The sequence below is a fragment of the Aquarana catesbeiana genome, linkage group LG05 (genome assembly GCF_042186555.1).
Source record: "Aquarana catesbeiana isolate 2022-GZ linkage group LG05, ASM4218655v1, whole genome shotgun sequence".
In the NCBI taxonomy this organism is placed as follows: domain Eukaryota; kingdom Metazoa; phylum Chordata; class Amphibia; order Anura; family Ranidae; genus Aquarana; species Aquarana catesbeiana.
Window position 1 is genome coordinate 502,866,820 of NC_133328.1, and position 27,041 is coordinate 502,893,860.

Here is a 27,041-nt window from a genome sequence, read left to right on the forward strand (position 1 = left end):
GATGGTATTTCTGGCCAGGCATGAAGTAGAGGCTGAACAAAGTTCAGTCTGCATTTTCTTTGTGTGACTAGAGATTGCACAGCAGTGAAACAATCTAAGAGAGCCCTTTGTGAATAAGCTGAGTAGTGCTAACGAAAGTAAGATTTGTCATCCTCTAGCATCCACACTAGAGACCCAATCTGAGACATACTAATAGGAGAAGAGAAATTATTATGGTCTTGATGAATACCAGAAAGAATCAGCTCAGAACAAATTTCAAAATTCACTTTACTAAATAGAAACATGCCCTGGTTGATTAAGGTGTGTGCTACCCAATTATAGTCAAGCAACTTCTCACTAGTGCAATCCTGCAAAATCTAGTGGCCCATTTCACATGACGTACAGAATAGCCTCCCCTGAATGCATCTTAACATAAAAGGACAGCAAATACTAAGAGCAGATAACTCACAGTTTGATCTGGTCATGAGCGGATTTGAGTGTTATGTAAGGAATACTGACCGCAGGTATCTACAGCAGGTGTAGCTGTACTTAGGAAATTGGAATCAGAATCCGTATGATTAAAAAAAAAAGTTTACTAAAGCACACAACACCTATGCAACACCAATAGGCCAATAAACAAAGACAGTGAAGCAAAACCAAATCAATAACATTACTATAATACACTATAACCAAGATGGAGGGAAGCTGACATAAACAGGGCATAATCAGGACTTGGACTGGGAAAAAGGGGATCAGAGACAGAGTAGCATAATACAGGGTACTGGATGCATGGTACATGGTAAGGCAGGGATCAGGATAATCAGTTAGCAGGTATATGGCTAACAAGAAAAACACTGAGGCCTACCTGGCTACCTAACCCACTGGTGGCCACTGGAGCTGTGCCCTTCAGCTATGGTAACCACAGTCCCAGATAGAAAGCAATTGTGCTGCAAGTTTGAAAATGACTTGCTAAGCTATTGCTAGACTTGCCAGGCTTCACAAGTTTGTTGCACAATTGCAGCAAGTTCGCATTGCATGACTCCAGATCCACTTTATTTGCAAACATTCTGCAAGTCTGCTGCAAGTTCTGGTTGTGCAATAATCATCCCACTATGGCTGAATTTTCATGCTGAAGACTTGCAGAGACTCACCACTGCAATTTTATTCTTGCTAGAAACTTGCCACGCAAATTTACTACAAATTGGAAAAGTGTCAGCTAGAACTTGTGCTTCAAGTGCTCTGCAAGTGTACAACTTGCCAGTGAAAATGTTCAGAAAGCTAACAGACTTACAATTCAACACTGCCACAAATTTGTGGCAAGTTATCTTTGCTATCTGGGCAAGCCATCAGCAGTTGATCCAGGCCATAACAATTGCTTGTGGCCTCCCTGCAGCTGATATTTTCTCCATTGCTGCCTTACCATGTCTTGTTCAGCACTGTGTCTCTGAGTGAAGGTGACTATTATGGTGGAGGAAGAGCTTTGCTTCCTGATGTCTGTGAGTCTCCATTAAGGAAAATAATAAGCAAAAAAATTAAAATTACCCGTTAAACTGCTTTTTAAACTATAAACTTTAAATTCATATAGCTGTCAACTTTTTCTCCTCTGCAGGTCATTGCAGGCAGGTACTGTAGATCATGAAAAATAGATGTAACCTGACTTTCCTTTCATACTATGTGAATGTACTGCTCTTGTTTCCTTTGCCACCAAATACCTTTTTCAGGATGAATTTGTTGTTCTATAATCATTTTTTGTATGGCTAGCACACATGCTGCTTAGGCAGAAATGCAACATGTAAAGTGTAAAGGGCTTGAGAGGAAATACAAGTCCTAGCAAATATTCAAAGTAAATTTACAGTGAGCATTCACTAAAAGCTGCTGCCTACAGATAAAATCAGCAGAGAAAAATGGATTTTTAAAACAGATTACCTGTAAAATCCTTTTCTTGGAGTACATCACGGGACACAGAGCACCATAATAATGACTATCTGGGTTATATGCTACCTTTAGGTGATTGGACACTGGCAACCAATAGTAAGAAGGTTCCTCCCATATAACCCCTCCCATACAGGAAGTACCTTTAGTTTTGTAGCAAGCAATGAAGATCCCAGAAAAGAAGGGAGGGACCTCTGTGTCCCGTGATGTACTCCAAGAAAAGGATTTTACAGTTAAGCTGTTTTAAAAATCCATTTTTCTTTATCGTACATCACGGGACACAGAGCACCATAATAACGACTATCTGGGATGTCCTAAAGCAATGCATTTGAGCGGAGGGCAAAGTATTCTTAAATCCTCTTCCGGCCCAGAACTTATAAAGCCGCTCGCAGCACGCTGTGGCCAAAAATAGTCTCCTTTTGAGATCTAACGTCCAGCTGGTAAAACCTGGTGAACGTATGAACTGAGACCAAGAGGCCGCTTTGCAAACCTGAGCCATAGATACCTGTTGGCACACTGCCCACGATGTACTAACTCCTCTAGTAGAGTGAACTTTGAAATATCGAGGTGGAACCCTGCGTTTCAAACCATAAGCCTGGATAATGAGTTGGCGAATCCACCTAAAGATAATAGAAGTAGTTGCTGCCTGTCCTGCCTTAGGAAATGAAATGATACCTTTCTACTGCAAATCGCAGGAATCTTTGATGCGGACCGAAAATCGGTATATGTAGGTATGCGTCTTTGATGTCTATGGACGCCAAAAAATCTCCTTTTCTCAAGAATGTGATTACTGAACGAACCGACTCCATCCGGAAGGTTCACACGTTTAGAAAGGAATTAAGGGATTTGAGGTCGAATCGAAGGGCCTTCTACCCCCTTGACCTTCTGAACCAGCTCCACTATAGAGTTGACCTTTAAGGGAGGTAGAATTACCTTTTCTTGGGTTGTGTCCAAGATCAGACCCAGATATGTCAAGACCTGAGCTGGATGAAGGGCCGACTTGTCCATATTTAGAATCCAGCCTAGGAACCTTAGGAAACGGACCGTAGTCGTAATGTTTTCTACCAAGGTGGAGTAAGCTTGGTCCCTTAACAGAAGGTCTCCAGACCTACCACCAAGATCTTCCGGGACCTTAGGAATGCCAACACTGGGGCTAGAACCTTTGTGAATACCTGAGGGGCCGTGGCTAGACCCAATGGAAGTGCCACAAATTGGAAGGTCCAAGATGGGCCTTACCTCTCCGTTTGGCTTCGGTACTGTAAATAGGTTCGATAATTACCTTCTGCCTTTCCAGCTGTTCTAAAGCGAGGAATAGGCCCCTCTTTTTCCCCGGGTCTGATGGGACTCTGGATACCAAAGATCGAGTTGGGGGAAAATCCCAAAACTGTATTTTGTAACCCTGAGATATGGTGGAAATAACCCACCTGTCCTGAACCAATTTTCCCCAAGCATCTGCGATCCCCCGCAGTCTGCCCCCCACCCGCAAGAGTGGGGGCGCCCCTTCACAAGGAAGACTTGGAATTGGTCTTGGCTGGTTTCTGGGTCCAGGGCCTTTTTTGACCTTGAGGCTTCTTAAAGGTAGGTTGCTGAGGCCGTCGATAACTCTTAGGGGAAGAGGCACTTGGCCCAGGAGCGTTGGGAATCTTAAAGGAAGGCTGCTTACTCCTTCTTTTAACCGGTAGTAAGGAATTTTTCCCTCCTGAGATTTTTTGGATATATTTATCCAGATCTTCCCCAAATAGGCGCTCACCATGAAAAGGAAAAGCCGTGAGTAGCCTCTTGCATGGCATCTCGACCGACCAATTCTTCAACCACAGTACTCTGCGCATATGGATTGAGAGTGGCGCAAAATGAGACATCTGCTGGATCGAGTCCTTTAATGTGTCTACCGCAAAACATAAAGCGCAAGGAAGTTCTAACAGTTCGTCAGAAGCTTCCTCTTGAACAGGCAGGTTCCTGACCAATTTTTTAAAACGGTCCGCAAAGGAAGCTTTCAGTAAGGATTCCAGTTTTTTATCTGCCAGATCCTTAAATCCCTGGGCATTATCCACTGGGCAGGTCAGACTTTTATTCACTGAAGAAATGGCAGCATCAACCAAAGGTGTATCCCACTTCTTCCTGAATTTTTCCTCCATAGGATAGAAAAAAGAAAATCTTTTTGGAGGCAAGTATGTCCTGTCCGGGTGGTCCCAGTCAGCGTAAATTACCTGTTTCAATAAAGGGTGCAAAGGAAATTCCTGGGAACCTGGTTAAGGATGCAAGGATCCTAATGTAGAACAGGAGGGTCCTGGTCCCTGCACCGGAGGTAATTTAAATCCAGATCTCACCATCTCAGCCAAGGACTGGATGAACAATTTTTGGGATTGAGAGGCCGAGGACTCTTCAGCCTCTCCCCCCTTCTTGTCTTTAATGGCCTCCTCCTCCAAATCCTCTGTCCATTCTGGATCCAAATCACAGGGACCCATGCCAAAAGAATCCTGGTGATTCACCACTGGGACCAGGCTCAGGGGAGGGAGATCTATGACCTTTCTTCCCTCCCTGTGTTACTGTAGCAATCATACCTGCTATCTTGCCTTCAAGGCCAGCTAGGGCTGATGCTAAATCATCCTTAGTAACATAGGCTGATGCAGGGATATTGGTAGTAGCCACCATGCCTGACAACTGCAATGGCTTAGCCAGGCCAAATGCCGCAGGTCTTTCAGGGGAGACTGATGCTGCAGCAACCTGAGGTTGATCTCCTGTTTTTGAATGAGTCCCTTTAACCCCTGGACTTGCCCTGCTCCCCGTACCTCGTTTCCTGGAAGACATTGCTTACAAGTTTTTGAGGAAAAAAAGGCACTCCCTCTGAGTTATATGGCTGGATCCAGCGTACAGCCGCTACCACAGCCTTTACCAGCCTTCAACCTGTTGCAAATGTCCAAACTTACGCCCAGACCTCTGTGTCCCACCACATACTAGGCTTCTGTAAAGCCAAATTGACATGCAGATGCGTGACCTCCCTCTATACTCACACGCCACCCAGTGACGCACACATGCCCGTGCTCTACTGCGCACACGCACCCCGCTCGGGGGGAACACAGGTATGTCGCGACACATGCGGCAACCGTCACCCGCGCACGTGGATGAGCACCGTGCATGCATGCGGTGCGTGCTCCCAATGCACGCGCACGCCCCTGTGTGCGCGGCACACGCCGCCACGTGCGGGAGACACCCGCATAAGCTGCATCTGTCAGTTTCAGTTTGTAACCTCTGCTACAACAGCTTGCAGTGAGACACAAGGCATACACTAAGACATTTCATGTTTAGCAACAACAGTAATATTGTTAGGCCTCCCAGAGGGAGTACTCACCGGTCCTTGCTGCAGGGCCTGATACAGGCCCAATCTTCCCCCATCACGGCGGGTAGCGCCACTGAGGACCTTCAAGGACCGGGTCCCTCTTTGTACGGGGTCCACACCCCTGGACCTGTAAAGCACCCTTCTGGTTCCCTTGGGCAAGTGAAGACCAGGGATACCATATAACAAGGGTCCAGCGCCTTAAAGGACACATTACAAGCAAAACCTCGTTCTTGAACCAAGGCTTGGGTACCATCCACTTTAGATTTTTTATGCCATCTGAATGGATCCAATATAACATCCTCACTGGGATATTTATTGAAGAAAATTTGAAGAGCTTCCACAGCCGTGACCATCATCTTCAAGACACTGGCAAAAAACTAAAGGTACTTCCTGTATGGGAGGGGTTATATGGGAGGAACCTTCTTACTATTGGTTGCCAGTGTCCAATCACCTAAAGGTAGTATATAACCCAGATAGTCATTATTATGGTGCTCTGTGTCCCGTGATGTACGATAAAGAAAAGCACATTACACACCTTGCAATATGCAAACATGTTTCACCTGCAAACTAAGAAAAATAAGTTGATTTCTATTTGAAGAGGACCCTTTTTATGTTAGCAGAGACAATTTCTGTAGTGACACCGGGAAGAATTTTACACTCTTTGTCTGCTGCACAGGGCCTGCACATACCTCCCAACTTTTTGAGATGGGAACGAGGAACACCTATTAGCAAAAGTTTATAGGCATAGAACACACACCCTGCCATGTCCCCTGAAAGGAGAATTATATAAAAAAAAAAAACATTCGTTAACCACTTCAGCCCCGGAGAATTTTACCCCCTTCCTGACCAGAGCACTTTTTGCGATTAGGCACTGCGTCGCTTTAACTGACAATTGTGTGGATGTGAGACGTTGAACCCAAACAAAATTGATGTCCTTTTTTCCCACATATAGAGCTTTCTTTTGATGGTATTTGATCGCCTCTGCGGTTTTTATTTTTTGCTCTATAAACAAAAAAAAGAGTGACAATTTTGAAAAGAACGCAATATTTTTTACTTTTTTCTATAATAAATATCCCCCAAAAATATATAAAAAAAACAATTTTTTTCCTCAGTTTAGGCCGATATGTATTCTTCTACATATCTTTGGTAAAAAAAAAAGCAATAAGCGTATATAGATTGGTTTGCGCAAAATTTATAGCGTCTACAAAATAGGGGATAGTTTTATGACATTTTGATTTTTAATTTTTTTTTATTAGTAATGGCGACGATCTGCGATTTTTATGGGAACTGCGACATTATGGCGGACAGATCGGACACTTTTCACACTCTTTTGGGACCATTGTTATTTATACAGCTATCAGTGCTGTAAAAATGCATTGATTACTGTGTAAATGGCACTGGCAGTGAACCACTAGGGGGCGGTGAAGGGGTTAAGTGTGTCCTAGGGAGTGATTCTAACTGTGGGAGGGCTGGACTTCAACACACAGGACATTGATCACTGCTCTCGATGACAGAGAGCAGTGATCTCTGTCCTGTCACTAGGCAGAATGGGGAAATGCCCGCGACACCGCTTCTTAAAGGGGATGTACCTGTATGCCCTTTTGCCTACCAGTGCCATTCTGCCAACGTAAATCAGCTTGCGCTGGTCAGCAAGCAGTTAAACTCACAAATGCTTTTTTATTTACCACTACTATTCCTTTATATTGGCTTTTGAAATTTACAAATGCAGCAATTTAGAAATTGAATGAAAGGTTTAGCACTGGGAAACACTTTTTGAAAGATAAATAGTGCATTTTATATACAACTATATAGATCAGACCAAAAAGAGGGACAAATGAGGAGGAAAGATGGACAGAGGGACTTTGTTTCAAATCAGGGACAGTCCCTCCAAATCAGGGAGAGTCCCTCCGAATCAGGGACACTTGGGAGCTATGCTTTCAGGTACCATCTTTGATCAAAAGCACACTGTAAGGTGGGTGGGTACAAGGCCCAAGGGCTTGCACAGGGGGTGCCAATTTTATTTAATGCTAGGTTGCAGTCTTTTTACTTTTAATCCTGAACAGTCTTAATGACAGCCTGTATAATGTAAACACGTCTCAGAAAAGCATGATTAGAAGCAAGAAGTCTGCAGAATCAAAGGCAGGAGGAAGGTGAGCAAGCAGGGTTAGCAGGGTAAGTTGTCTTGACTGTGAAGTTTTATCCTAATTGCTGCACAGTGACTGTGGTCTTGTCTTAAAGGTAATGTAGTTCTTGTTATACAAATATAAATAAATGAGTATACATAGTCAGGCCACTGATTACTTTTAAAAGGAATATCATGTATCACATTGCAATCCATTAGGGTCAAACCATCTCATTCACCTCTAAACCCCATTAGTCCAAAAGGACTCTTATTAGAATAATCTCCTATCAGTATTATTTTCTAAAACACTACACACATTTGGAACTATATAAATCAATAATAATAATATTAATAATAATAATTCCACTCAAGTGCTTTCCTCAGGGACACCAGCCAAAAACTTCTAGTGAGAAAAAACACAAACACAATAAAATATAAGTGATTCTTTTGAAAGCAATGCAAAATCTAAGCTCTTTCCTACCCTCTGGTCTAGCTCAAAAGTTTAAAATTTCCAACTGAACAAGAATCTTATCTTCTTCTTTGACATTATAAATCTGCAATACTGGATGTTTACTGATTATAGGACTTTCAAGGAGAAATATATTACTCTGCATTCCTCCTAGTGGGCATACTTACAACTGCAGAGCTGTACAATGAAGCATAACTGTTCATTAACATTTACCTGCTCAGCATCACTAAAGGAATGTTGCCAAGAGGCCCATATTAATGAAGGGCTTATTGTTAAAATATACTCTTTTAGTTTCTATTATGATTACAACCGATTATAAATATGATTACTGTATATGGTCATTAGGGATGAGCCGAACACCCCCCTGTTCGGTTCGCACCAGAACTTGCGAACAGGCAAAAAATGTATTTGAACACACGAACACCGTTAAAGTCTATGGGACACGAACATGAATAATCAAAAGTGCTAATTTTAAAGGCTTATATGCAAGTTATTGTCATAAAAAGTGTTTGGGGACCCGGGTCCTGCCCCAGGGGACAAGGATCAATGCAAAAAAAGTTTTTAAAAATGGCTGTTTTTTCGGGAGCAGTGATTTTAATAATGCTTAAAGTGAAACAATAAAAGTGTAATATCCCTTTAAATTTCATACCTGGGGGGTGTCTATAGTATGCCTGTAAAGGGGCGCATGTTTCCCGTGTTTAGAACAGTCTGACAGCAAAATGACATTCCAAAGGAAAAAAAGTCATTTAAAACTACTTGCGGCTATTAATGAATTGCCGGTCCGACAATACACATAAAAGTTCATTGATAAAAACGGCATGGGAATTCCCCACAGGGGAACCCCGAACCAAATAAAAAAAAAAAAAAATGCCGTGGGGTCCCCCTCAAAATCTATACCAGACCCTTCAGGTCTGGTATGGATTATAAGGGAAACCCCGCACCGTATGTAGGCTTCATTGGACATTTTCCATCGGAATTTCCGTCACACAAAATTTGAGACTTGGATCTCAAATTTTCCAACAACAAAATCTGATTGTGTATACACAGTTCTGAAACACAAAGTTCCATGCATGCTCAGAATCAAGCAGAAGAGACGCACTGGCTATTGAACTTCATTTTTCTCGGCTTGACATACGCGTTGTATGTCGCCATGTTCTTGGCAATTTCCGACAAGGTTTGTGTGATCGTGTGTATGCAAGACAAGTTTGAACCAACATCCATCGGAAAAAAAACATGGATTTTGTAGTCGAAATGTGCGATCGTGTATACGTGGCATTACTCTAATGCCACGTACACAGGATTGCACATTCCAACAACAAAATCCATGGATTTTTTCCGATGGATGTTGGCTCAAACTTTTCTTGCATACACACGGTCACACAAATCTTGTCGGAAATTCCGAACGTCAAGAACGCGGTGATGTACAACACATATGCCAAGCCGAGAAAAGTGAAGTTCAATAGCCAGTGCGGCTCTTCTGCTTGATTCCGAGCATGCGTGGAAATTTGTGCATCGGAATTGTGTACACACAATCGGATTTTGTTGTTGGAAAATTTGAGATCCAGGTCTCAAATTTTGTGTGACAGAAATTCCGATGGAAAATGTCCAATGGAGCTTACATATGGTCGGAATTCCCGACAACAAGGTCCCATCCAACATTTTCCGTCGGAAAATCCAACCGTGTATACGAGGCATTACTCCTCTTAGTGGTACTGTGTAGTGCCTCTTATTTTTGCTGGAGGTGTTGTGGCATGATGTGCCACATTTTTAGGCCCTTTATTAGGAGCTGTAGGGATGTATACCCATACCCCCCTTGATCCATTCATGTACATTGCAAACTATCTTTATTTACCTCTAAACAGTGATGGAAAGAGTCAGCAACCTGCCCCTGTGCAAGAACTCACTTCATTTAGTTCCCAAGTACTAGCATGTCTTCATTGTGGATTGACACATTATATAAATGCAGGTGGGTAGCAGCCCTTTCCCTTGCACTTAAAAAACCTTCTCCCTTCATAACCACTTTAAGCAGTGTCCAGGTTAAAGTGTTAGAAGGGTGTCTCAGCAGCTTTCAATGTACATGGACCCCTAAATTCCAGGAGGCCTTTGTGCATCTGCATAGCCTACGCCAATGCAGTGTTCACACCTGCCCTTAAAGGTTGTTTTTCCAACAGACATTATCTTGTCAAAAGTATTGAGACACCTGCCTTTACATACACATGAAATTTAATGGCATCCCATTTTTTTTCCGTAGACATCAATATTGAGTTGGCCCACCCTTTGCAGCTATAACAGCTTCAAATCCTCTGAGAGGGCTGTCCACAAAGTTTAGAAGTGTGTCTATGGGAATGTTTGACCATTATGCCAGAAGCACATTTGTGAGGTTAGACACCGATGTTGGACAAGAAGGCCTGGCTCACAGTCTTCATCTAATTCATCCCAAATGTGTTCTATAGGGTTGAGGTGAGGAATCTGTGCAGGCCAGTCAAGTTCCTCCACCCCAAAATCGCTCATCCATTTCTTTTGGGGCAGGCAGGCATCCCAATACTTTTGACAATATAGTGTATGCTGAATCATGTAATGAGAGTTGCCAGGTGTATTATTTACATATCTTCTTCTTTTGCTCCATCTTTGAATCCCATGGTAACACAAATTTTGTTAGGTATAGGTTTACAGTATGTTTCTGTGCTCTTGGAATGGCTAAAGCCCAAATAGATGTTTTTTGTGCCACTTCATCTTTATTTGTGTTAGAAAAAATGATAAAACCTACAAACAATTGTACTCTTAGAATCTATTTTTTCTAGCTATTAATTAGATGGAAGCAATGGATACAGTGCCAGTTACTCAGAATGTGTGTTTAAGAACAATGATTGGGATTGTTGAATTTCTGCCCTGCATTTCTTAAAGAAAGGAAAGTTATTGGCAACATTTTTATCTTTGGAGTTCTATAATCAGTTTCTGCAAATTTTGTTTAACAGTAAGAAAGATAAGCATGAGATTTAATTATTTATCTGAAAACAGGATGAGTGGACTAATTAAATGTCTTTGAGTAACATATGCATCTATTGCACACCATTTACCTCAAGTTCAACATGTTTAATTCTCAAATGTACTGTAATAATGACACCACAGGGGAAACAGCTAGATCACAATAGTTTTCAATTTGTTTTAACTACCAGTAATGCTTTTCTACTAATCCAATTCAGAAACTCACTCCTATATCAGTGGTTAAAGGTAACTTTAATATTTTAACAAAGAAATACAATTGTATATTTTGTGACTTGGAATTTTGCTTTGCTTTTTTGTATATATTTAGATTTGTGTGGGAATTTTGTGGGAGTTTTTTGGCTCAGGTTAGTCACTGTCATGGAGAACAGTAATCTTGTAGTGGTAGTTGTTCAAGCCTAACTTTGTTTTCGTTTCATTTTTTTCAAGTGTTTCTTCTTTGTGTTATGATAGACCTTGACACTGCCTCCTCTTGACACTGCCTCCTGTCCTCTGGTTATTATATCTCAACTATCACTATTTTTTTAGGTCTAATGTTAAACAGGTGTTACAGTTTTTGAAATATATTTTAATTAATTATTATTACAAGTATTATATAGCGTCATCAATTTATGCTGTATATATGCGTTTTACATATATATTGTAGATTCTGTATTTATTCATGCAATCAGCCTTGTTTGTTTGATTTAATGACATATTTGATGCTCTAGTACTGTGTACTGTAGTATAGTCTCAGTGTATCTAGGAATTGTGTAGCTTTTTTTTTTTTTTTTTTTCTTTTACTCGAAACACCTTTATACTGTTAGTTGTGATATTGTAATTACAAAATATAAAATATCACATCAGGGCTAGTCTGCAGTCCCTCACCACTCTGATTTGCTGCGGACACCAATAAAGCCAGTACTTCCAGGTATGGTACTAACATGTGGTCCTCCCCTCTCTGTGCCACAATTAAGTTGGAAGTTAAATCAGCTTATATTTTGCTTTTCCTGGTTCCTTCACCCCATCCCTTCCCCACATTATCAACATGCTAAATAAATTGTCAAATAAAACCTTTACATTTTCAGTACATACCTTATTTTGGACCCAGTGACATCATCATTGGCTTTCTGTGCTTCTCTATACAATGCAGGCAGATCATTTCTTGTGTGAAGGACAGGCAGAGTGCTGTAATTAGCCTCCTGAAAACATCACAGCGCCTTTTTAGTACTTCTCTCTGGAGCACTTGGGGGGGGAGTTATGCAAATAACAAATTTGATGAGTGAAGATTAGCTTTAAGCTGGGTACAACCTACAATTTTCTTTAGATTTTTTTCCTTTAGATTTCCTTTAGATTTACCAAAACCATATAAAATGAGGTCAAACCTAAACACTTTCAATTTGTATGTAATCAGGCAGGCCCTCATGCTACATAGTTGAAGGTAAATCTAAAGTAAATCGAACAACAAAAGTTGTATAGTGTGTATCCAGCTTTAAGTGCTAAATGCCTGTGCGTCAAATTGCCAAGACTAAGCACTGCCCCGCCCGCTCCCCATTAAAGCCCTGGGTTCCAACAAACACTCTGAATTTTTTAGATTGTGATCATTTGTGATCATTTATGAGCATCAATGCTGAAGAAAGTATCATGTAAGGCCAGGTTCACACTAGCTGAGGCCGCGTCTCGCAGCAGGGAGTCCGGTGCATCCCTGTTCTCCTTTTCAGGTGCGCATCAGGTCTGAATTTTTTGCCTGAATTCAGACCTGAAAAGGAGCCAAAGACTCACAGGACCCTTTTCCAGTGCGGACCATGGCCGCCCCGGACCTGAGTGAACCGGCTCTATTGAGAGCCGTCATAGTCGCCTGTCTTCGCATAAGTGTGAACCCAGCCTAGCTCAGTATTTTTGTGATTGTATAGCTGTAAAAAACATGCCACACTGGCACAAGCATAATCCATTGTTATAAATATTTTTGCAGCAAATTCTTTTTACTTTGTTTCGTAATCTGACAATGAGAGGGGAAAAAGCTTAATTGGAAACTGAACTTGGGCTTACAGTTTTGTCATTCAACTACACTGTATACAATTTGCAATTGAATTTTAACCTGCTACTTTTAACAATAATTTTTTTGGAATGAATAACTGGGGTTGTGTCAATTACCTTACAGTAGCATTGGTTAAAAATTCTGTTTTTTCCTCCATCTTTTTAATAAAAAGCTTGCAAAACAAATTATCTGTATGCAAATCTCATACCTAATCAAGTCACGACAGAATATACCAGGACAGAATATACTAGGAAGTTCAACAGAGGCTAAAAGTTATTAGGTGCAAAATCAACACAGCTCCAAAACGGAAGAAAAATAGTCCAGTTCTTCAAAGAGTGAGGGGCTGTGATCTTGGCATAGTTAATGAGCAAAACTGACTGCCTCATATGTATATATAATTACAAAATTATACTTAAAAACACAGTTTTTAAAATATTATATACACTAAATCCTTACATCAATGTGTACCCGGTGTTTCAGAAAAACTTTGAGCAGACCTCAAGATGAGTTCCAGATGCCTGCACTCAAACATGATAATTTTACAGAGCACTATGTTATGCTAACGAGTCATGCTGCTGAAAGTACTACAGTATGCAAACAGTGATCAGAACACCCATAGACATGATGTGGATAAACAATTTCCACTTCCATTGTCTCCTATTGGATACTGAGGCTGCATATCACACTTTGTAACTAAAAGATGAGAGCAGGCCACCGCATGATGTAATGCCGCGTACACACGATCGGAAATTCCGCCAGCAAAAGTCCGATGTGAGCTTTTGGTCGGCAATTCCCACTGTGTGTATGCTCCATCGGACTTTTGCTGGCGGAATTTCCAGCAGCAAAAGATTGAGAGCAGGTTCTCTATTTTTCCGACGAAAAAAGTTCCTATCGTCTGTAGCAATTCCGACGTGCAAAATTCCTACGTATGCTCGGAAACAATTTGACGCATGCCCGGAAGCATTGAACTTCATTTTCTCGGCTCATCGTAGTGTTCTACGTCACTGTGTTCTTGACGGTCGAAAGTTCAGAGAACTTTTGCGTGTATGCAAGGCAAGCTTGAGCGGAATTCTGTCAGCAAAACCACCCAAGGTTTTTCTGACGGAAATTCAGATCGTGTGTACGTGGCATTAGAGTTCCAGTTGCTGTTCACATACATGGAGCAACCTCGTTTTTAGGGTATAAAATAATCTGCAAATAAGGTAAGCATGTGTGGAGGTTCCTGGTGTGATTTTATTATTGTTTGTCTGCTTTTCTTCCAGACAGTCAAAGGGCCAGTATATAGGCATTATTTTCATAAAATTGTTAATTTATAGAAGCCTTAGTTACAGTGAAAGGAAGCTACAGAGGTTTAAGAGGGAATGACATTTTGCAGAACAATGTTTCTAATAAAAATTTTCATCTGAAGAAAACAGAAGAATGATCATCTTTCACCATAAGCAGGCTTGGCCCAAGGAACATCAGCCAAGGTTGTGAGAGAGGTCTACAAACGATTCATGTTCTGACTGTGAATGGTTATATTGGCTTAATATACTATACTGTTAAGAAAATAAATGAGGGGTTGGGACTTTAAATGAAGCATGCACTTTGAAAATAAATAACTATTCGTAACAAGTTTATTCCATATATTAATGAATAATAACAAGAACAAGATGCACAGCACTGCGAGTCTGAAATTCATTTCATATATACATACAGAGTCAACACACGTAAATGCAAGGCACAATAACACATGACAGTTCAATGTAAGTAGCTTAAAAGACGGATAATAACATAATAAAAGATAAGTATCTAGTCTGGCATTGGATAGGCACAATATTGCACATATCTGAATGTTATTGTAAGTAAAAGATGCATAGGTGTAGCATCAGTAGCTTGTTGCGTTTCGTGGTTCGTTACCACTCATCAGGAGCAATTGTGGCCAAAAGCCTATAAAATATAAATAATGGGTCAACCAACTGATTGCACGAATGAGACATTTTGGTTAAGTTAAGGGGAGAGGATATAACATCCACCCTTTTACTTACAGAACTAGCCATGGGTCTTGGGCATGGCAGGACCACCAATGGGGGGCTGAGGTCAACAACTTGCATGGGAGCTGAGCCGCGGCACATAAAGGCATGGTATCAGCCAGGGAACAGAAAAAATAATATGCTGATGTCGTGTGATTGGGCCATCACCAAACAATCCATGGTGATATGGGATTGATCATCCCAAACATCTAGGGAGAAACAAAATGTAACTGTAATTAAGTGAATAAATGTTGAATGATTTATGTGGATTATTGTCATAAAACCCATGGTGATATGGGATTGGTCTGCCCAAACGGCAATGAAATTAGAAGGTGATATAAGTGTGTGGAAGCTATATAGAACCAAAGATTAGGCTAGGCTAAGGTGTCAAATTAAAAAAGGGGTGAAAAGCAGTACAATTTGGGAGCTGCGATGCGCACCTTGGGTCCGCCCCCTACCTCCTTGTCCTTTGGCTGGGGGCTTGGGCTGACACCTCGCTGTGCATCGACATCACACACTGGGCGCCTGACGCATGACATTAACTAGGTCAACATCATGGCATTGGCGCTTTGTGTACATCCATCTGTGGCTGTGTGGCAGAGAATTTTGGTGCCAAATGTCGGGTCAATCCCACCCAGCTGTTGGTGTCCTCTCTTCCCCCTCCCACCAGCCCGCGTGATGTTGGCGGCACATTACTGGCTGGAGTGGAGTACAAGACTCCTCATCATGGGAGCAGAATTTGCTTTTTTTGTGTGGCATGGCTTACACATGCATGCAAGTTCCTTACACCTAGATCACAGGTAACCTCCTTGGTAGTTGGTACTGCTTTTCATCCCTTTTTTAATTTGACACCCTAGCCTAATCTTTGGTTCTATATAGCTTCCACGCACTCATTGTTATATCACCTTCTAATTTCCATGCTGTTTGGGCAGACCAATCCCATATCACCATGGATTTTATGACAATAATCCACATGAATCATCCAACTCTTGTTCACATAATTACAGTTACATTTTGTTTCTCCCTAGATTCTTTGGGATGAGCAATCACATATCACCATGGATTGTTTGATGATGGCCCAATCACACCACATCAGCACTAGGGATGAGCTTCGAGTTCGAGTCGAACTCATGTTCGACTCGAACATTGGCTGTTCGCAAGTTCGCCGAACAGCGAACAATTTGGGGTGTTCGCGGCAAATTCGAATGCAGCGGAACACCCTTTAAAAGTCTATGGGAGAAATCAAAAGTGCTAATTTTAAAGGCTAATATGCAAGTTATTGTCATAAAAAGTGTTTGGGGACCCAGGTCCTGCCCCAGGGGACATGGATCAATGCAAAAAAAAGTTTTAAAAACGGCCGTTTTTTCAGGAGCAGTGATTTTAATAATGCTTAAAGTCAAACAATAAAAGTGTAATATCCCTTTAAATTTCGTACCTGGGGGGTGTCTATAGTATGCCTGTAAAGGGGCGCATGTTTCCTGTGTTTAGAACAGTCTGACAGCAAAATGACATTTTGAAGGAAAAAACTCATTTAAAACTACCCGCGGCTGTTGCATTGCCGACAATACACATAGAAGTTCATTGATAAAAACGGCATGTGAATTCCCCAAAGGGGAATCCCGAACCAAAATTAAAAAAAAAAAATGACGTGGGAGTCCCCCTAAATTCCATACCAGGCCCTTCAGGTCTGATATGGATATTAAGGGGAACCCCGGGCAAAATTAAAAAAAAAAAATGACGTGGGGTTCCCCCTAAATTCCCTACCAGACCCTTCAGGTCTGGTATGGATTTTAAGGGGAACCCCGCGCCAAAAAAAAAAAAAAAAACGGCGTGGGGTCCCCCCAAAAATCCATACCAGACCCTTATCCGAGCACGCAACCTGGCAGGCCGCAGGAAAAGAGGGGGGGACGAGAGTGCGGCCCCCCCCTCCTGAACCGTACCAGGCCACATGCCCTCAACATTGGAAGGATGCTTTGGGGTAGCCCCCCAAAACACCTTGTCCCCATGTTGATGAGGACAAGGGCCTCATCCCCACAACCCTGGCCGGTGGTTGTGGGGGTCTGCGGGCGTGGGGCTTATCGGAATCTGGAAGCCCCCTTTAACAAGGGGACCCCCAGATCCCGCCCCCCCCCGTGTGAAATGGTAAGGGGGTACTTACCACTACCATTTCACTAAAAAACTGTCAAAAATTTTAAAAATGACGAGACAGTTTTTGACAATTCCTTTATTTAAATACTTCTTCTTTCTTCTATCTTCCTTCATCTTCTGGTTCTTCTGGCTCTTCTGGTTCTTCCTCCGGCGTTCTCGTCCAGCATCTCCTCCACGGCGTCTTCTATCTTCTTCTCCTCGGGCCGCTCCGCACCCATGGCATGGGGGGAGGCTCCCACTCTTCTCTTCTTCTTCATCTTCTTCTCTTCTTCTTTTCTTCTCTTCTTTATTTTCTTCTCCGGGCCGCTCCCACTGTGTGACGTCTCTTCGTCTGACAGTTCTTAAATAATGGGGGGCGGGGCCACCCGGTGATCCCGCCCCCCTCTGACGCACGGTGACTTGAGGGGACTTCCCTGTGACGTCACGGGGAATGCCACAGGGAAGTCCCGTCATGTCCCGTGCGTCAGAGGGGGGCGGGGTCACCGGGTGGCCCCGCCCCCTGTTATTTAAGAACTGTCAGACGAGGAGCGCCGTCACACAGTGGGAGCCTCCCTCCATGCCAGCATGGGTGCGGAGCGGCCCGGAGAAGAAAATGAAGAAGAGAAGAAGAGAAGAAGAGAAGAAAAGAAGAAGAGAAGAAGATGAAGAAGATGAAGAGAAGAGCGGGAGCCTCCCCCCATGCCATGGGTGCGGAGCGGCCTGAGGAGAAGAAGATAGAAGACGCCGCGGAGGAGATGCTGGACGAGAACGCCGGAGGAAGAACCAGAAGAGCCAGAAGAACCAGAAGAACCAGAAGATGAAGGAAGATAGAAGAAAGAAGAAGTATTTAAATAAAGGAATTGTCAAAAACTGTCTCTTGTCATTTTTAACATTTTTGACAGTTTTTTAGTGAAATGGTAGGGGTACTTTTGTACCCCCTTACCATTTCACACAGGGGGGGCTGGGATCTGGGGGTCCCCTTGTTAAAGGGGGCTTCCAGATTCCGATAAGCCCCCCGCCCGCAGACCCCCACAACCATCGGCCAGGGTTGTGGGGATGAGGCCCTTGTCCTCATCAACATGGGGACAAGGTGTTTTGGGGGGCTACCCCAAAGCACCCTCCCAATGTTGAGGGCATGTGGCCTGGTACGGTTCAGGAGGGGGGGCCGCACTCTCGTCCCCCCCTCTTTTCCTGCGGCCTGCCCGGTTGCGTGCTCGGATAAGGGTCTGGTATGGATTTTTGGGGGGACCCCACGCCGTTTTTTTTTTTTTTTTTTTTGGCGCGGGGTTCCCCTTAAAATCCATACCAGACCTGAAGGGTCTGGTAGGGAATTTAGGGGGAACCCCACGTCATTTTTTTTTTTTAATTTTGGCCGGGGTTCCCCTTAATATCCATACCAGACCTGAAGGGCCTGGTATGGAATTTAGGGGGACTCCCACGTCATTTTTGTTTTTTAAATTTTGGTTCGGGGTTCCCCTTTGGGGAATTCCCATGCCGTTTTTATCAATGAACTTCTATGTGTATTGTCGGCAATGCAATAGCCGCGGGTAGTTTTAAATGAGTTTTTTCCTTCAAAATGTCATTTTGCTGTCAGACTGTTCTAAACACAGGAAACATGCGCCCCTTTACAGGCATACTATAGACACCCCCCAGGTAGGAAATTTAAAGGGATATTACACTTTTATTGTTTGACTTTAAGCATTATTAAAATCACTGCTCCTGAAAAAACGTCCGTTTTTAAAACTTTTTTTGCATTGATCCATGTCCCCTGGGGCAGGACCCAGGTCCCCAAACACTTTTTATGACAATAACTTGCATATTAGCCTTTAAAATTAGCACTTTTGATTATTCATGTTCGTGTCCCATAGACTTTAACGGTGTTCGCATGTTCGAACGAACTTTTTTCCTGTTCGCATGTTCTGGTGCGAACCGAACAGGGGGGGTGTTCGGCTCATCCCTATTCAGCACATCATTTTTTCTGTTCCCTGATACCATGCCTTTATGTGCCGCCTCAGCTCCCATGCCAGTTGTTGACCTCAGCCCACCATTGGTGGCCCTGCCACACCCGAGACCTATGGCTAGTTCTGTAAGTAAAAGGGTGGATGTTATATCATCTCCCCTCAACTTAACTAAAATGTCTCATTCCTGCAATCAGTCTGACCCATTATTTATATTTTATAGGCTTTTGGCCACAATTGCTCCTGATGAGTGGTAACCAACCACGAAATGCGTTAAGCTACTGATGCTACACCTATGCATCTTGTACTTACAATAACATTCAGATATGTGCAATATTGTGCCTATATAATGCAAGACTAGATACTTATCTTTTATTATGTTATTATGCATCTTTTAAGCTACCTACATTGAACTGTCATGTGTTATTGTGTCTTGTATTTATGAGTGTGTACATATATGTATTGACTCTGTATGTATATATATGAAATGAATTTCAGACTCACAGCGCTGTGCGTCTTGTTTTTGTTATTATTCATTAATATATGGAATAAACTTGTTATGAATAGTTATTTATTTTCAAAGTGCATGTTTCATTTAAAGTCCCAAGCCCTCATTTATTTTCTTATCAGAAACAGGGATGGAGGTAACCTTGACTCTTTGGTCATAGACCTCATTTAAAGTCCCACAGCCTTCCTTTTATTTATACATTGATATCAGGGATGGAGGCATGCACACATAGATGGTCCACTCTGGCACACTTAGCTTTGTGCCAGATAGGTGTCCTTTGTATGTTTTATAATCCTACATTACTATGGGTTCATACCCAGGTTAGGTTTTCCCTTCTATGAAATATACATTGTTCATTCGTAATTTTAGATACTCCTTAATTATGGTTATCATTTACACATTCCTGCCAGGTGCAGTTTTTCTTGGGAGGTTGGCTGCCATTGTTTTGGTGGAGTTGTGGTCCTTCTGCAAATTTGGGAGCTGCAATGCACACCTTGGGTCCCCCCCTCCCTCCTTGTCCTTTGACTGAGGGCTCATGCTGACACCTCGCTGTGCATCAACGTCACGCACTGGGCACCTGATGCATGACGTTGACTAGGTTGACGCCATGGCGTCGGTGCTTTGTGTACATCCATCTGTGGCTGTGTGGCGAAGGATTTTGGCGCCAGACGTCGGGCAAATCCCACCCGGCTGTTGGCGTCCTCTTTCCCCCTGCCACCAGCCCGCGTGGCGTTGGCGGCACATTACTGGCTGGAGTGGAATACAAGACTCCTCATCATGGGAGCAGAATTTGCTTTTTTTGTTTGGCACGGCTTAGAGACGCACGCAAGCTCCTTACACCTAGATCACAGGTAACCTCCTTGGTAGGTGGTACTGCTTTTCACCGCTTTTTTAATTTGACACCCTAGCCTAATCTTTGGTTCTATATAGCTTCTACACACTCATTGTTATATCACCTTCTAATTTCCATGCTGTTTGGGCAGACCAATCCCATATCACCATGGATTTTATGACAATAATCCACATGAATCATTCAACATTCATTCACTTAATTACAGCTGCATTTTTTTTCTCCCTAGATGTTTGGGACGATCAATCCCATATCACCATGGATTGTTTGGTGATGGCCCAATCACACCGCATCAGCACATTATTTTTTCTGTTCCCTGATACCATGCCTTTATGTGCCGCCTCAGCTCCCATGCCAGTTGTTGACCTCAGCCCACCGTTGGTGGCCCTGCCACACCGGAGACCTATGGCTAGTTCTGCAAGTTAAAGGGTGGATGTTATATCATCTCCCCTCAACCTAACTAAAATGTCTCATTCGTGCAATCAGTCTGACCCATTATTTATATTTTATAGGCTTCTGGCCACAATTGCTCCTGATGAGTGGTAACCAACCACGAAACGCGTTGAGCTACTGATGCTACACCTATGCATCTTTTACTTACAATAACATTCAGATATGTGCAATATTGTGCCTATCCAATGCCAGACTAGATACTTATTTTTTATTATGTTATTATCCGTCTTTTAAGCTACTTACATTGAATTGTCATGTGTTATTGTGCCTTGCATTTATGTGTGTGTACATATATGTATTGACTCTGTATGTATATATATGAAATGAATTTCAGACTCACAGTGCTGTGCGTCTTGTTTTTGTTATTATTCCTTAATATATGGAATAAACTTGTTACGAATAGTTATTTATTTTCAAAGTGCATGCTTCATTTAAATCTAACAGATCAAATCTAAGCAAAATCTAACTAGATTGTATAATAGTTAATTTGCTTTATAGTAATTACATAAAGAGATACTATGAAACCAGAAAGTACATTTACATTTAGAATGATCAGTAGATCAGAAGTTAAATTAATTCATTTTACCAAACTTTACTGTTGGTTCTTTTCACTGATAAATGGTACATTGTACAAACCATCGCAAAGCCTTGGGACAAAGCTTAAAGTGTTACTAAAAGCACAACAGTAAAATCAGTCTGTATATTCAATAAAGCATGCTTGTTATACTCACTGTGGAATCTAAGGGGTTAATCCTTTGCATTGTGTAAAAAGGCTGTTTAAGCCTGTTCTCTGATCCTCCCCCTCTTCCACTGTCCTCAATATATTTTCTGATAACACAGAGCCAGGGAACAGGCTGCACATGCTCAGTTTGGTTTGTACTGCTAGAGAGTTTTCTTTTGTCTTGGTAGGGTGCATGTGATCAGCACAGGGCCAATCAGCACTGTCCAGATAGAGGGTCATGGGTCCCATATCCTGATAGGACAGTCAGTGCAGAATAAAAACAACTTCTCACACAAGCTTTAACCAGACACTCATAGAAGTCACAAGACTGCTACAGTATATACTGCTGATGAGAAAGGTATTTAGCAGTTTATATTTACTAAAATAATTGTATTTCCATGTTTTGTGTACTGTGGGAGACTGGATATCGGGAATGAAGAGTCCTGGGTTTAGTAACACTTTTTACACAAAAAGTCAACATTTAATAATAATTAAGCAGCATATGTTTTTGGATCTTATGATCCTTTTTATATGCAGTTCTCAAGAAAGGTAGCTTGGGATTATACTTTTTCCATCATATGCTTGGTTTGAAAATACCAGTTTACTCTAAAGCCCGTACACACGAACAAAATATCATACAAAAAACACAGCTTTTGTTCCAAATTTTCAAAAGGGACAAACACAAAAATGTTTCTCCTATGAGACCAGATCGAAAGATTTTTGTTTAATCAGTAAAGTTTTCACCTGAAAATACAATACAAATACATTACATCACTTCGAAATTTTTATTCTGTCGTACTTTAGTAACCTATTCGTCCTCCTATTATGGAGACTAGCATCAAAATTTTGACCCAACATACATATTAAATTGAGCTTTAAATTAGGATTTTTTCTTTCTAAAAGCAAAGTAGTTTTTTATTGCTATTTACATTATTTTTGAGGCATTTTGACAAGTAATGTAGAATTTCTAGCACATTTTAACAATAATACCAAGTAAAAAGTAGGATGTTTACAATTTTCTTGTTTTCAAGTTCAGTAATGAAGAGATGTAGTTTGTAGTGGTGCATTTCCTCAAAGGCCTCATTCACATGAGGCGGACTCCGTTTCCACGGAGCCCGCCTCGGTCTGCCGGCTCAGCAGGAGATCTCTCCGTTGATCTCCGCTGAGCCGGCGGATGACAGGTCCCTCTCTGCTCACTGAGGAGTTTATGCAAATAGAGTATCTATATAAGGCAATAAAAACCATAAACAACAATGCAGAGTCTTTAAATAAATGGTGTCTTATTGCAGCAGCGCTGCATGCCAAAAACTCCCAGACACGTTCTTTATATGAAAAAAGCAATAGAAGTGGAGATCTATGATCTATGCAGCTAAGTGACCCTTAAACACCCGTATGTATTAAGGGTCACTTAGCTGCATGCCTCTTCGGATTGGCCACTGAGCTTGTCACTTGCATAAATACCGGCCTCGCACATGGTAGATTATGCCCTCAGATGACGTCCGGAAGTGACAAAACGCATCAGGGACGTAATCTACCGGAAGTGACAAGTGCGTTCCACGGAGCAGAGAGGAACCAAGTGTGTCATTTCAGCTGTACACAGTGAACGCTCTTGATGACTTCCCAGGTACCGTGAAATCTAACAGGCACAGTGCACTTTATACATTATTATTATTATTTCAGGTACTTATATAGCGCCGTCAATTTACGCAGCGCTGTACATATACATTGTACATTCACATCAGTCCCTACCCTCAAGGAGCTTACAATCTAAGGTCCCTAACTCACATTCATACATACTAGGGACAATTTAGACAGGATCCAATTAACCTACCAGCATGTCTTTAGAGTGTGGGAGGAAACCGGAGTACCCGGAGGAAACCCACGCAGGCACAGAGAGAACATGCAGACCAGGCAGGTAGTGTCGTGGTTGGGATTTGAACCAGCGACCCTTCTTGCTGCTAGGCGAAAGTGCTACCCACTCCACCACTGTGCCACCCATTTGCTCTATAAACTGTATTCTCTGGTACGCATATCATATGGGGGGTTTTGTTTGGATGTTTTAGCTGAATAAAATGGTTTTAGCAATATCACACTATGTGGACATTCTATTCCTCCTATATGTTATGCTGGAGTAACTGAGAGTATTACTGACATCTGGTGGTCGTTTAGAAGAGGTGGAGAACTACTAGTGTTATCAAAGGCTCTTGTATGCTGAATTTCTGATGAGTGCATTCCCATTGGGGTTTACTCCCCCTCACGTGGTGAAGGTTTGGTGGAAGAAGCTCCCCTCTCTTACAGACCACAGCTGCTGAAGCTATTATAGATCTCCACTTCTAGTGCTTTCTTCATATAAAGAACGTGTCCAGGAGTTTTTGGCACACAGCGCTGCTGCAATAAGACACCATTTATTTAAAGACTGCATTGTTGTTTATGGTTTTTATTGCCTTGTATACATTTCAATTATTTAAGTAGCTGCTTTATTCAAATTTTTTCCATGCTACAAACATACCGTGGTTGACTCAGTCCTGGTGCGGAGTGATGTGTAGTTAGGCGGACAACTTTCATATCTTTTTTACAAATAGAGTATCTGTTTATGAATAATAAAGATAGTTATGGTGGTTAACTCATTTACAACTGCTATGGAATATAAATATATACAGTATAGGACATCAAGTATTAACATGAGTGTTTTATGTAAGATTTTTAATTTTGAAGGTCAAGGGAACGTAATCTTGAGTATATGCTGGTTTAATGTCATCAGCAATTAGAGTAAGAACTGAGAAATCAAGTTTATACTTTTATTCCTTGTCATATTCTTTAGATTAATGTATACTGATATGCATTAAAAACAGCCTAGATTTTTTTTTATCTCTCTCCAGGGGGAAAACCCTATGTATGCTAAAGTCTTTATTGACCAGTGTTCCGTAGAAGGAAATGATACACTGAAAATTACTACTGACCTTTTCAGCACTACATTTTCTCAACTGCTACATATCTCCCAAATGCATAAACATTAAAAGCATAAGGAAACACATCTAAAGAAGAAGCAACCTTTATTATTTCACAAAAATGTAAGTAAAGCTAATCTTATGGAAAACTAGTAGCAATGTTCCCTGGTGGTATCACCCTTGCTGAAGATAAAACTCAAAACCTGCCTGCACATTTGTGTTATGTTGTGAATGTTAAATTGGCTACACATGCGCAGTCCACTCCACCTTCCCCCAAAGATACCTTCTGATTCTGATTGTTTTAAGAGGTTCAGAGGGTTTTATAGCAAGCTAAAGTTCCACTTCAATTTTGGATATAATAAAGGAAATACATACAAAAATTATATGTATTCCTTTTAAAGTACATGTAAACCCTTGATCTATATCTTTGGCAATATGCCCACTGTATATATACAATTTCTTTAGGCACACTGCATTTTTGAGAAACTTTTGCAAAGTTACATGAAGATCCTGGAAATAATAGCACGTCCTTTTACAGGTTAAACCACTGCCTTACAGTTAGCAACAGCGCTGTCCCCTGACATGCAAACTCTTTTAGTTGACTGGTGGGCTTGTTTTCTGTTATTTTTAACAGGCAGTCCAATGTCCAACTGAAAAGAAGCACACACAAAATGCTGACAAAGCTGGTTCACATTGTCAGCCTGCAACAGGAAGTTCTGTAACCATCAGGGTCACCAGGTAAGAAACAGGGAAGTTCATGATCCCTTCTGATTGTAAATCTTTAGCTGTTTACTGAGCAGAGGACTGTCACAGTCTGGAAAAAGAGCAAGCGTTACTTAAAGTGGTTGTAAAGCCTAAACATTTTTTACCTTAATGCATTCTTTGCATTAGGGTAAAAAATGTTTAAATGTCAGCATCCACCCTCACCACCCCCTGTTACTTACCTGAGCCCTCATTCGATCCAGTCCTGTGCACGTATGCAGCTCTTCACTCCCCTCACTTCCGTGTCTCGCTTGCTTTGCTGGAGCACCGGGAGCCATTGGCTCACAGTGCTGTCAATCGAAGCCAGTGACGAGAGAGCGGGGGATGGGGTTGAGTCCCACTGTCTGTGTCAATGAATGCAGCAGTAGGGCTTGGGTGTGAGCAGGAATAAGTGCCCCCATGGGAAGTGGCTTTCCTATTGGGTTACTGGACAGAGGGGAGGGGCCAGGAGCACCGGTGTGGGACCCGAAAAGGGGAGGTTTGTGGCTGCTCTGGCCAATTCTATTGCACAGATGTAACTCCTGGCCATGCAGACAGTTACATAATCTCTGGCATCCAGCCCTATTCACTGCATTTTACAGTTGCTGGAAATAATCCGGCAGTGTACACAGCACTGTATATGTGCTGTACAGTGTACATAGAAAAACTGCAAAGCAATTGCGAAAAGGTCTCTCCCGTTTTATCCCCTGCAAGGTACCTATGGTAAGGTATAGTCCAAGGTGGAGCATTGGCTAAGGGTTGAGGCATAAGCATAGTCAGGCAGGCTAGGTCAGCAATAAGTCTTTGGCAGCAAGGTACAAAATCTCAATCCAAAAGCGTTGTTGAAGACAGGCATTCTATGCATTAAGATAAAATGCCTTATGTGTGCAGCAGCCTCCCTTAGCCCCCTAACGCTTACATGAGCCCCATCTCTGTCCAGGGGTGTCCATGAGTGCATCCGGGACTCTCCCTCCTGATTGGCTAAGACACAGAAGCAGCACCATTGGCTCCCGCTGCTGTCAATCAAAGTCAGTTAGCCATCAGGAGAGAGAGGGGGTGGGGCCAAACCACAACTCCATGTCTGAATGACACAAGGAGCTGCAGCTCGGCTCGGGTGCCCCCATAGTAAGCTGCTTGCTATGGGGCACTCGGCAAGAGGGAGGAGCCAGGAGCACCAAAGAGGGAGTCGGGAAGAGGAGGATCTGCTGCTCTGTGCAAATCCACTGCACAAAGCAGTAAGGTAAGAACAATATGTTTGTTATTTTTGTATTAAAAAAATGAGACTTTACATTTGCTTTAACCACTAGCTGACCAGTCACCGCAGTTACACTGCGGCAGGTTGGCACGACTGCGCAAATCGCCGTAGCTGTACGTCGATTCTTTATGAGGTCACAACAGGCGTGCACGTGCCCGCCGCGTGTCCCCAGGGCCAATGCGCATGCCAGGTGGTCACCCACGATTGCTCGTGACACCGATCTCTCTCCTCCCCTAGTCAGTCCCAGCCCCCCTACAGTTAGAACACACCTAGGGAACACAGTTAACCCCTTGATCGCCCCCTAGTGTTAACCCCTTCCCTGCCAGTGACATTTATACAGTAGTCAATGGCTATTTTTAGCTCTGATCGTTATATAAATGTCAATGGTCCCAAAATAGTATCAAAAGTGTTTGATCTGTCCACCGCAATGTCGCAGTCCTGATAAAAATCGCAGATCGCCGCCATTACTAGTAAAAAAAAAATAATAAAAATGACATATATCTATCACCTATTTTGTAGATGCTATAGCTTTTGCTCAAACCAATCAATATACGCTTATTGTAATTTTTTTGTATTTTGCAATTTTTTTATTGCAGTTTTTTTACCAAA

The 27,041-nt window shown here is 42.2% G+C and overlaps 1 protein-coding gene across 2 annotated transcripts in view; it reads left to right on the top strand.

Moving 5' to 3' along the window:
* SNTG1 (syntrophin gamma 1) overlaps positions 1-27,041 on the top strand; it is a 1,290,858-nt gene that overhangs the window by 585,593 nt on the left and 678,224 nt on the right. Inside the window, exon 4 of one of the 2 annotated variants that reach the window (XM_073631576.1) lies at positions 24,368-24,559. The exons of the other annotated variant lie outside the window; for it this stretch is intronic. The gene's annotated coding sequence lies outside the window, so the exon portion shown is untranslated. The remainder of the gene's footprint in view (positions 1-24,367; positions 24,560-27,041) is intronic. 2 annotated transcript variants of the gene reach the window in all.